This window comes from Loxodonta africana, chromosome 1 (assembly GCF_030014295.1).
Source record: "Loxodonta africana isolate mLoxAfr1 chromosome 1, mLoxAfr1.hap2, whole genome shotgun sequence".
NCBI lineage: Eukaryota > Metazoa > Chordata > Mammalia > Proboscidea > Elephantidae > Loxodonta > Loxodonta africana.
The window spans coordinates 127740372-127753299 of NC_087342.1; the positions used below are offsets into that span (position 1 = coordinate 127740372).

Genomic DNA, 12928 nt, shown 5'->3' on the forward strand with positions numbered 1-12928 from the left:
GGTCTCAGGATGATGTAAGTCTCTAGTTCATGTGGCCCTTTCTGTCTCTTGGGCTCATAGTTATCGTGTGACCATGGTGTTCTTCATTCTCCTTTGATCCAGGTGGGTTGAGACCAATTGATGCATCTTAGATGGCTGCTTGTTAGCATTTAAGACCCCAGAAGCCACATTTCAAAGTGGGATGCAGAATGTTTTCATAATACTATTATTTTGCCAATTGACTTAGAAGTCCCCTTAAGCCATAGTCCCCAAACCCCCGCCCTTGCTCCGCTGACCTTTGAAGCATTCAGTTTATCCCAGAAACTTCTTTGGTTTTGGTCCAGTCCAGTTGAGCTGACCTTCCCTTCACCTAAAATAGTTCTTATCTACTAACTAATCAGTAAATAACCCTCTCCCACCCTTCTTCCCTCCCCCCCTTGTAACCACAAAAGCATGTGTTCTTCTCAGTTTATACTATTTCTCAAGATCTTATAATAGTGGTCTTATACAATATTTGTCCTTTTGCCTCTGACTAATTTCACTCTGCATTTTTTAATGCCTTCCAGGTTCCTCCATGTTATGAAATGTTTCACAGATTCGTCACTGTTCTTTATCGATGCGTAGTATTCTGTTGTGTGAATATACCGTAATTTATTTAACCATTCATCCATTGATGGACACCTTGGTTGCTTCCAGCTTTTTGCTATGGTAAACAGAGCTGCAATAAACATGGGTGTGCGTATATCTGTTCATGTAAAGGCTCTTATTTCTCTAGGGTATATTCCGAGGAGTAGGATTTCCTGTTTGTATGGTAGTTCTATTTCTAACTTTTTAAGAGAATGCCAGATAGATTTCCAAAATGGTTGTACCATTTTACATTCCCACCAGCAGTGTTTAAGAGTTCCTATCTCTCCAAAGCCTCTCCAACGTTTATTATTTTGTGTTTTTTGTTTTAATGCCAGCCTTGTTGGAGTGAGATGGAATCTCATAGTAGTTTTAATTTGCATTTCTCTAATGGCTAACGATCAAGAGCATTTTCTCATGTGTCTGTTAGCCACCTGAATATCTTCTTTGGTGAAGAGCATGTTCATATTCTTTGTCCACTTTTCGATTGGGTTGTTTGTCTTTTTGTGGTTGAGTTGTCACCGTTCTTATTCAATCTGTATGGTAAGCAGATAATTCGAGAAACTGGGACTACACGAAGACTAGGTGAAGACTCATTAACAACCTGCGTTGTGCAGATGACACACGCTTGCTGAAAGTGAAGAAGAGTTGAAGCACTTACTGATAAAGATCAAAGACCACAGCCTTCAGTATGGACTATACCTTAACATAAAAAAAAAAAAAACCCTCACACCTGCACCATTAAGGGACATCATGATAAATGGAAAAAAGACTGAAGTTGTCAAGGATTTCACTTTACTTGGATCCACAATCAATGCCCATGAAAGCAGCAGTAAAGAAATCAAATGATATATTGCATTGGGAAATCTGTTGCAAAAGACCTCTTTAAAGTGTTAAAAAAAAGAAAAAAAAAAAAAGCGAAGATGTCACTTTAAGGACTAAGGTGAGCATGACCCAAGTCATGGTGTTTTCACTTACTTCATATGCATGTGAAAACTGAACAAGGAATAAGGAAGACTGAACAAGAACTGATGCCTTTGAATTACGGTGTTGGCGATGAATATTGAATATACCATGAACTTCCAAAAAAATGAATAAAACTGTGTTGGAGGAAGTAGAGCCAGAATGCTCCTTACAGGCCAGAGTGGTGAGGCTTTGTCTCACATACTTTGGACTTGTTATCATGAGGGACCCGTCCCTGGAGAAGGACATCATAATTGGTAATTAATAAAGCTATTTCAGCTTTCTTTTGATTGGTGTTACTGTGGTATATTTTTTCACTTTTCCTTTCCTTTCAGTCTGTCTGTGTGATTATATTTAAAGTGATTTTCTTATACATAATATATAGTTGGGTCTGGACTTTGTGCTTTTTTGATGGGAGTATTTTGAAATTTTCTTTTTAATCCTTTTGGTCTTTTTTTCTCCCCATTATTTTGGTTTCTATATTTATTATATATTGACACAGTGACTGCAGCAATGGACTCAAGCATAGCAATGACTGTGAGGATGGCAGAGGACTGGAAAGTGTTTTGTTCTGTTTTGCATAGGGTTGCTGTGAATAGGAAACAACTAGATGGCACCTGACAACAAAAACAACATATTTAATCTATTATCTATAGTTATGTAGTTTGCGTCACTCTTATATAGCAGTAATCAAAGAATTACACTACTTTCTACTTATCTCTCATCCAATTGATTATAGTTGTGTTATTTCTATTTTTCAGGATCATGTTAGTGATTTTTAATTTAATTCTATTATGGTCTCAGAATATACATCCATCTTTGATCTCTCTCTCTCTTGATTTTTGCTAAATTTTCTTCTATGACCTAGGATATGGTCTGTCTTGGGGAATGTTCCACATGTACTTGAAAAGAACAGTTATTCTGTTGTTGTCAGGATTGTATTACATACATTTCAATTAAATCCAGTTGGGTGAGGGGGCTGCTTTTCTCTAAGTACTGAAATTTCTTCTACTAGTACTGAGATTATTACTGATTACTAACAGAGGAATGTTGAAGCCTCCAAATATAATTGTGGGTTTGTCTCTTTTCCTTTCAGTCCTGTCAGTTTTTGCTTCATGAAGTTCGAAGCTCTGTTGGTAGGGACATACACACTTAAGATTTTTATGTTTTTAGGTGAATTGACCATTTTACCAACGTCTTATTTTATACCTTTCAATTTTTAGTCTTCCTGACAAAATATTATAGAATATTTTTTAATTCTTTCTGAAAATCTCTGTCTTTATTTAGTGGATTTGTGCCATTTACATTTAATGTGTATGTGCCTATACATAAATGAGTGTGTATAACTATATTTGCATATAGTTCTACCATTTTAGTATTTATCTTTTGTTTGTTTCATATGCTTTTTGTTCCTTTTTTAACCCTTTCCTGTCTTCTTTTGGTCTGACAAATTTTAGTGTTCCATCTTAATGTATCCATTTTTTAAAATTATATCTCTTTGTATACTTTCAAAGTCCTTTAACAATGTTTTTCTACCTTCTTCTAGCCTATTGAATTCTACTGAAATATTCACAGTCATTTGAATATATATATATATATTTTTTTTTTTTTTTTCTCTCTTTCTATGGGCTATGCCTTGCTTTCTCTGGATGACTTCAGGATTTTTTCCTTCTGATCTTAAGCACTTGAATTATGTGAATCGGCATTTTGCGTGTGTGTGCGTGAGTGTATGTTTGTTTTAGTTTACCCTGTTTGTAGTTTGTTGAGCTGCTTGAATCTGGAGGTTGGGTCTTTCTCCACACTTGCTGAAATTTTAGGCATTATTTGATCAAATATTTTTGCAGCCTTTTTATTTCCTTCTTGAATCTGATGGCATGAATACTAAAACTTTTACTATTGTGCTAGAGATCTGTAAGTCTGTTTATTTTTCCAATTAAAAAAAAAAAGTCTCTTGTTCAGGTTGGATATTTTATTGATTTATCTTTATATCCTTCTTCATTTGTCATTTCTAAAATGCTGTTGAGGTCATCCTTTTTTTTAAGTTTTTGCATTTGGTTCTTTATATCTTCTATTTCCAAGTGTTTTTTTTTTTATTTTTTTGAGAGTGTTTACAATTACTTTCTGAAACACTTATATAACAACGAAAAAAATAACAGCGGGTTTAAATTCTCACCAGATAATTACAGCATCTCTTTTATTTTGACATTTTTTCTTGACTATGTTCTCCATTGTCAGTTGAGATTTCCCTAGTTTTCATAAGCTGGATAATTTTGGATTGTATACTGAACATTTTGAATATTGTTATGAGATACCTTTTTTAAAATATCTTATTTAAAAAGCTATTATTTTTTTCTCTTAGTAGGCAAATGGTCTACCTAGATTCACACTCCAAATTTCAACCTAATTTTCTTAGACTGTAGTTCCACTGCCAATTCTGTTTCCAAAGCCATTGCAGGGCTGTTTAGAGCTTTTCTACCTTCACTACTCAGTATTAATTCTGTGACCTGAGTGATAGTCTCAATTAGTTCATTTCTCAAAGTGGTAAGCTAGTTAGGATCAGATTCAAGGATGCATAGCTTGGGAGTTACTCCAGAAATTCACAAACAACTTTATGGAGTCACATTATTCAACTGAAAGCTCTCTGTTGTGTTTCATGTACTTTCTGTTTAGATTGTCTCCCCTTCTCATTCCTCCACCTAGAAAAATGAGGCTTTAATTATTCCACTTAGTTGTAGATTTCTGAAACTTCACCTGCATTCAGGCCCCATCAGTGGATACAGAGAGAGAAACAAACAAGCAAAAAGGATTAGACCCATTCTCATGGGATCATAGCACCACTTACAAGAGAAGTTCTTTTTTGTTTGTTTTTTGTTTTTCCTTCAAGAATTTACCTTCTCTAAAGTATTCTATTGAAGCTTCTGCTAACATCATTAATGGATTGCCTCGTAGCTGGGGAGTAAGAGGTCAGAGAAAAGGAGAAAAAAAAAGTGGGTGTGACCTTCTGTATTCTCTCTCCCTCTCTCACTAGTCAACCAGAACTAGGGGGCGTCTCCTGGATTTCCCTCTGTCATACTTATGTCCACTTTAGGGTTTCAGGTTGCTTTGCATTTTGGTCAGGGAATATCAGAGGCAAAAAATGGTAAACTCGCTGTCCACTCTGTGACATGTAGAATTCTGGTTTTCTTTCCCAACTTACGTGCTCCTACTTATTTTTCAGAGTCCTCAAATAGCTATTCCATACATTCTGTCCAAGTTTTATTATTGCATGCAATAATAAAGATAGGGTGGAGTGTGCTTATTTTATCTTACACAGAGCTGAACAAACATAGACAATTTAAATTCCCAAGTTTTTTTTCAGTTAATACTGATCGTTATGTTCTGATTGATACATTATATTATGGTCATGATGTATGTATTACAATGACTTTTCTTCTGAGGTGACTCTGTATAGACTGTAATTTCTATACATTTGACTAGCAGCCCAGAGTGTTATCCATTTGCACCACCCAAGAACTCCACTACTCTACATACTGCATGACATTAAATCTCATGATTAAAGAGTACTGATCCTATAAGCTAGATGCAGTATTGATATGATTCTCCCAATTTTGTAGTTGAAGTAACTATAATAGCCCATGTTTTGTGCTGGGCCTTAAGGGAGCTGGGAATGCCATTAGGAAGGAATGATGGACATGAAATAGGGGAGAGGGAGGGCAAACTGGAGCCCATAAAGACCAACTGGAACCTGCATTCTCTTTCAGAGTCTCTAGCTTTGATCATAAAGGTGACAGAAAGGAGAGACTGGGGTCAGGATTTGTAGAAAACGAAGGAGATATGGTCAGAGCTGAAGCAGTTGTGGACTTGGTTGCTGTCCTCATTCTACAAGATGAGCCAGCAGATTGATGACAGTATGTGTGAGCTGCAGTAGCACCTGGTTCTACATTTAGTTTCTTCTGAAACTAAAAAGAACTCGGTTACAGTGTGAGTTCTGTCTTCCAAATTCCACACAAAATGTATCCCATAGCTCATGGTAATCTAGAAATATGCGGTTGGAAATGTTAGTTCTGACTTAGCTCCATTGATCAGTAAGAGAACGTAATTTTGTCTGTGGAATTCTAAAAAGAAGTTACTGTAAAAATCAGTCCATATTTGCAATGAGGACCACATAACATGCAGCCCTGAAATATATTAGTGTACGAATATGAGGTTCTTTTAAAAATATATTGTTATTTGAATAAATTATATTTCAGGAAAGTAAAGCACGTCTGTTGATTTGTTTCCTTCATGTCCTTATATGATAACCCCAGTACAGTCATATATAAATCAAAAGAAAACAAACTTGTTGCCAAGGTATCAGTTGTAACTGAGGGCAACCACATGTGCTTCAGAGTAGAATTGAGCTCCATGGCTGATTATTCAGAAGTAGGTCCCTAGACCTTTCGTCTAACATGTCTTTGGGTGGGCTCAAACTGCCAAATTTTATGTTAGCAGTTGAGTGCTTAACTGTTTGCACCATCTAGGGACTTCTTATAAACCATAACATCCTTAAAATATTGTTAGCAGAAATAATCATGAGCCATATAGAGGAGTCAAAGAATGTACTGTATCCAAAAGACAGTCACTTAGTTCTATAACAGAAGACAATGACCCAAAGCTTAATCAAAATGACATACTTAATGTGGTGTGAGCATGCTTTGTGAAACCTGAGTGCAAGAAATTGAATCTAAAATTTATCTTACATTTTTTTCACACATGCATTGAATGCCCATGAAGGATCTTAAAAGATAAAGTAAATTGATTCAGCACTAAAATTCTATGATGCTTTTCAAACTAATGGAATGATAATGTGTTATTCAGATTTTGGGTTTCATTAACATGGGAATGGAACAGAATGAGAGCAGAATTTATATATTTTCTTCCTTGAATTACTAAAATGCTGGATAATCCAACTAAAGACAATTGTGTGGAAATAATAAGAAAACCAAATCAAAGTAGAATATTATTTTTTTAGTTACATAGTATGCATTAATGATATAAATTTATGGCCTATATAATGAGTTATAATAAAAAGTTATCGAGTATAAACCAAAAAAATACATGTGTTTCTTTATATGTTTGTTTGGTTTTTTGTTATGTTTTTAAATGATGGGGAGCATTTAGTCAACATTCTTAGATTCTAAATGTCTGGACATCTTGTCCAGTCCCACCTTTCTCCAGGTTTGTTAACTAGACCAGGGGTCAGCAAATTAGAACCAAGCCCGCCTCACCCAACTGCTCCAGTTTTGTTTTTTGTTTTTTTTAATGGGTTTCAAGCTAAGGATAGTTTTTACATTTTCATTTTTAAAGGGTTGTAAAAAAGCACAATCAACAAAACAAACAAAAAAAACATAAACAAAGAAGAATAGATGACAAGACCTTATGTGGTCCATTAAACCCAAAATATTTACAATGTAGCCATTTACAACATTTATTGTCCTCTTCACCTAGACTATAAGATTTGCAACATTATAATTGATAGGTCACTTTGGTATACTTTGCTGAATACATGCTTTTGATTGTTGTTGGGTTCTGACTGATAGCGACCCCACGTACAAAATAGAACAAAACACTGTCCGGTCCTGCACCATCTTCACAATTGTTGCTAAGTTTGAGCCCATTGTTACAGCCACTGTGTCAATCCATCCTGTTGAGAGTCTTCCTATTTTTCACTGACCATCTACTTTATCAAGCATGATGTCCTTCTCCAGGGACTGGTCCACCCTGATAACACGTCCAAAGCACATGAGACAAAGTCTCGCCATCTTTGCTTCCAATGAGCATTCTGGCTGTACTTCTTTCAAGACAGATTTGTTCTTTCTTAGGGCAGTTCATGGTACATTCAATACTCTTCAACAACACTATGACAGTTTTCACATGCATATGAAGTCATTGAAAATACCCTGGCTTGGGTCAGACTTACCTTAGTCCTCAAAGTGACATCTTTGCTTTTTAGCACTTTAAAGAAGTCCTTCGCAGCAGATTTGCCCAGTGCAATTCGTCTTTTGATTTCTTGACTACTGCTTCAGTGGGTGTTGATTGTGGATCCAAGTAAAACGAAATCTTTGACAGATTTGTTCATTCTTTTGGCAGTCCATGATATATTCAATTTTCTTTGCCAGCACCATAATTCAAAGGCATCAATTCTTCTTTGGTCTTCTTTATTTATTGTCCAGTTTTTGCATGCACATGAAGCGAGTAAAAACATCAGTGCATGGGCCAGGTACACTTTAGTCCTTAAAGTGACATCTTTGATTTTTAACATTTTCAAGAGGTCTTTTGCAGCAAATTTGCCCATGAGAACATGTCATTTGATTTCTTGACCATTGCTTCCATGGTCGTTGATTGTGGATCCAGGTAAAATAAAATCCTTGACAATTTCAATCTTTTCTCCATTTATCATGATGTTGCTTATTGGCCCAGTTGTGGGGATTTTTGTTTTCTTTATGTAGAGGTGCAATCCATACTGAAGGATGTAGTCTTGTTTTTCTTTCAAAGTTTTTTATTTGATCAAAAACATATGTATATGCTTTATACTATTAATAAAGTCAACACTGACAACAGATTGTAGTTACATTATTACGTTTTAAATAGCTTACTTACACAATTGTCATTTTTATAGTTCTATGTATATTCTGTTTTTACTTTTAGAGAATTAAGATGGTATACTTGCTGAAATATTTACTGGTCATAGAAAGTATTTTTTAATTGTAGGTAAGAGAGAGTTAACTAGTCCAAGGAACCAACTTATAAAGCATTTTTTAAAAGATATTTTCTTGGTTTTTGAAAATTTCTGTTTTCAAACTCAGAGTAAAATAAAAACTGACAATGAAATGATTATATCCCAGGGGTTTTTAAAACTAGAAATACTTATTTTTATCATTATTTATTTTTGACCTCTAGACTTTACCTTCTTTTTTTTTATGATACATATCACTGAGTGCATAGCAACAATGCAATAAATAATTATAACCTGAAGTGAATTGACAAGCACCATTAACTATACCATATCTAACAACCAAAACCACTATTGCTTCTCAGTCTTTTGGTGATGTGATTGGATTAGATGTCATATTCGAGTTAGGTAGATCCTTGGAAAAAAACAATAGTTTCTTTTAGAATGGAAGGATGCATCAATTTTAGGCCCAATTCCTGGGAATTTCTTGGTTATCAATTTGAGATAACCGTGCTCCATAAATTGTCTCCTCTCATCATACCTCCAATACTGATTACCTACAAAGAGTAAGTTTTGTAGATAAGTGAGTTAAAAACAGTTACATCAGTTTTTTTACAGAGTCAAGGAAGCCCAAAGAATGTATGCTCTTGGGATAATTTGGCTATGCTCTTAAATTGCTAATTAGCCAGTACTTGTCATCTTTAAAAAGAAAAAACTTGATATCTGGCTCTAATTTCGTAAGTGACTTGAATGACAGATGGCAAGGTTGGCGATAAGGAAGAAATTAAACAAAGACTGCTTCTTGATAACTCAGGAAACTTCCAGCAGAAGAGCATGTCTTTAAAGGAAAAGTTTCTATCTCTGAGTGTAGTGACAGCATCAAAACTCAAGTTGGGGTCACAGCTAATTGATTCTGTACTGTCAGAAGGTGGCACGCGTTGGTGCTTTTCTGGTCCTCCATAAAGGGACTGGATACCACATATGTCATCAGTAGAGAGGCAAAATGCGTTGGTGTCGACGTAACTGTAGGTGGGGAACATTATGGCCTTTGGATCATTGCAATGTTTGAGACCCAAGGAAAGACTAACCTCCTGAACAGCAACAAGAAACAAGTTTGTGCCTTTGGAACTTTTAGTCCAGATTTCATCCACATCAAAATGTGCATTTCCTCCAATACCAGTTCAGGTGCAAAAGGATGGGCTATGACTCCACCTCCACTATTAAAAAGATTGAAATCTCTGTAAGCTCCATGTGAAAAAAATACCAGAATGTAAGTATTTGCCTGCATTCATCTGTTTGAATTTCAAAGGGCTGACATCACTCCTTACTTGAAAACCTTTCTGGATGACGTAGTTAACATCCTCATGCACTAAGTCAGGAGTGTAATTCTGGATTCTGTATTTGATATGATGTTTTTTCCATCTTGGCCTCCCTGGCATTGTAGTCTAATGATGAATGTCAGTCATGCCACACTGAGGGATGTGCATCATCACCAATAGTCATTTTTAGCTTCAAAACAAACAAACAAAAAAAACCAAACCCATTGTCATCAAGCCAATTCTGACTCATAGTGACCCTATTGGACAGAGTAGAACTGCCCCATAGGGTTCCCAAGGAGCACCTGGTAGATTTCAACTGCTGACCTTTTGGTTAGTGGCTGTAGTTCTTAACCACTACGTCACCAGGATTTCCTTTAGCCCCAAGAACTGTTGCATTTCCTGAATTTTATTCTCCATGAAGCTCCCACTGAATTTCGTTTTCATCATTGGAATTCTTTCATTTTTTGGACGTCGTGAAAGATTTCCAAGTATTTTTCGGCAAACACCAACTCATTTTCTTCCAGGCTTTTATCGGAGAACACAGAAACAGCTCCAGAAGCAGTGGCTTGCAGGACTAGAATCAATAGGAGAAACTTCATTCTAAACTTTTCCTGGATGACTTAACCCAGTTTACTCTGATCCTTTTCAGTTGAAGAGTATAGTCTTTGATCTTCATCGATGAGTGCTGCAAGTCTTCTTCACTTTCAGCAAGAAAGGTTGTGTCACCCATATATTGCAGATTGTTAATGAGCCTTCCTCCAATCCTGATGCCACGTTCTTCTTCGTATAGTCCAGCTCCTTAGATTATTTGCTCAGCATACAGACTGAATAAGTATGGTGAACGGATACAACCTGGATGTATACCTTTCCTAATTTTAAACCACATGGTATCTCCTTGTTATGTGTTAGCAACTGCCTCTTCTTCTAAGTACAGATTACTCATGAGCACAATTAAGTGTTCTGGAATTCCCATTCTTTGCAATGTTATTCATAATTTGTTATGATCCACACAGTCAAATGTTTTTGCATAGTCAATAAAACACAGGTAAATATCTTTCTGGTATTCTTTGATTTCAGCCAAGATCCACCTGACTTCAGCAGTGATATCCCTCATGACATGCCACCTTCTGAACTGGCTTGAATTTCTGGCAGTTCATGTCAATGTATTGCTGTAATCCCTTTTGAATGATCTTCAGCAAAATTTTACTTGTGTGTGATATTAATGATATTGTTCAATAATTTCTTTATTCTGTTGGATTTCCTTTCTTTGGAATGGGCAGAAATATGGATGTCTACCAGTCTGTGGGCTAAGTAGCTGTCTTCCAAGTTTCTTGGCATAGACAAGTGAGGCCTCCAGTGCTGCATCCATTTGTTGATACATCTCAATTGTATTCTGTCAATTTCCAGAGCCTTGTTTTTTGCCAATCTCTTCAGTGCAGCTTGCACGTCTTCCTTCAGTACCATTGGTTCTTGATCATACTACCTCCTGAAATGTTTGAACACTGACCAATTTTTTTTTTTTTTGGTACCATGACTGTATATTCCTTCCATCTTCTTTTAATGCTTTCTGGGTCATTCAATATTTCCCCATAGAATCCTTCAATATTGCAACTCAATGCTTGAATTTTTTCTTCAGTTCTTTCAGCTTGAGAAATGCCACACATATTCTTCCTTTTTGGTTTCCTAACTCCAGGTCTTTGCATATTTCATTATAATACTTTACTTTGTTTTCTCGAATTGACCTTTGAAATCTTCTTTTCAGCTCTTTACTTCATCATTTCTTCCATTTGCTTTAGCTACTCTACAATCAAGAGCAAGTTTCATAGCCTCTTCTGACTTCATTTTTGTTTTTTTCTTTTTTTCCTATCTTTTTAATGACCTTATCTTTCTTTATGTATGATATTCTTAATGTTATTCCACAAAAACAAAACAAGTCTGTTGCCATTTAGTTGATTCCAACACACAGAGACCCTTTAGGAGAGAGTAGATCTTCCCCATAGAGTTTTCAAGGAACACCCGGTGGGCTCGAACTGCTGACCTTTAGTTTAGAAGCCATAGAACTTAACCACTATACCACCAGGGTTTCTTTCCTGTTTTCCACAACTCATACTAAAATACTATAATAGAAAAGTCTGAAGATTCAACCAGAGTTTAAAAAAAAAATCTAAATGGTTGAATCTGGTATTACATATGTCACAAATTCAAGTATCCCTGGATGATTCAATAAAAGATGCAAAGAAATAACATCACATGACTTTTTTCTTATATATTGTATATATACTATACCCCAGGGTGGTTGTCTTAGTCAGCTGGTGCTGCTGTAACAGAAATATCACAAGTGGATGGCTTTAACAAAGAGAAATTTATTCCCTCACAGTTTAGGATGCTAGAAGTCTGAATTCAGGGCATCAGCTCCAGGGGAAGGCTTTCTCTCTGTGTCAGCTCTGAAGGAAGGTCCTTGTCATCAATCTTCTCCTGCCCTAGGAGTTGCTCAGTGCAGAGACCCTGGGTCCAAAGACACACACTCCTGGCCATACTTTCTTGATGGTATGAGGTCCCCACATCTCTCTGCTCACTTCTTTCTTTTATATCTCAAAAGAGATTGACTTAAAAAACAATCTAATCTTGTAGATTGTGTCCTGCCTTGTTAACATAACTGCTCCTAATCCTACCTTATTAACATCATAGAGGTAGGATTTATAAAACATAGGAAAATCACATTAGATGACAGAATGGTGGGCAATCACACAATACTGGGGATCATGGCCTAGCCAAGCTGACATATATGATTTTGGGGGGATACAATTCAATCCATAACAGTGGTACAAATGGCTAATATGCTCAACTGCTGTTGACTGAAAGGTTGGAAGTTTGAGACCACTCAAAGGCTCCTCAGAAGAAATACCTGACAATCTATTACTAAAAACTCAGTCACTGAAATCCCTATGAAAGATAGTTCTACCATGACACCGATTTGGCTACCATAATTCTGAATCAACTTGACAGCAGCTGGGTTTTCCTACTATAAGTCAGGCAAAACAAAGAAAGAATTTTAAAAATATATGGAAATCTGGGAATTGAAATAATAAAAATTGCAAGAATATTTGGACTGGAAGAGCAACCTTTAGTGCTGGAATAACAAAAGCAATTTGGAAGCTTATGAAACCTTGTTTTTTTCACTTTAATGGAAATTGTGAAATATCAGTAAATGAAAAAATTATGATTGCTTAATAATGTTCTAATAGAATTGTCAAAACTTTTTTTTAACTTTATAAGAAAAGTAAGTTTTACACACAGAAGATAAGTTTAATTTGATGAATGATAAAAAACA

General features: G+C 35.8%; 1 pseudogene; it reads right to left on the bottom strand.

Moving 5' to 3' along the window:
- Window positions 1–8613: 8613 nt before the first annotated feature.
- Window positions 8614–10501, bottom strand: LOC100662707 (macrophage metalloelastase-like; annotated as a pseudogene).
- Between the last annotated feature and the right edge of the window lie 2427 nt (window positions 10502–12928).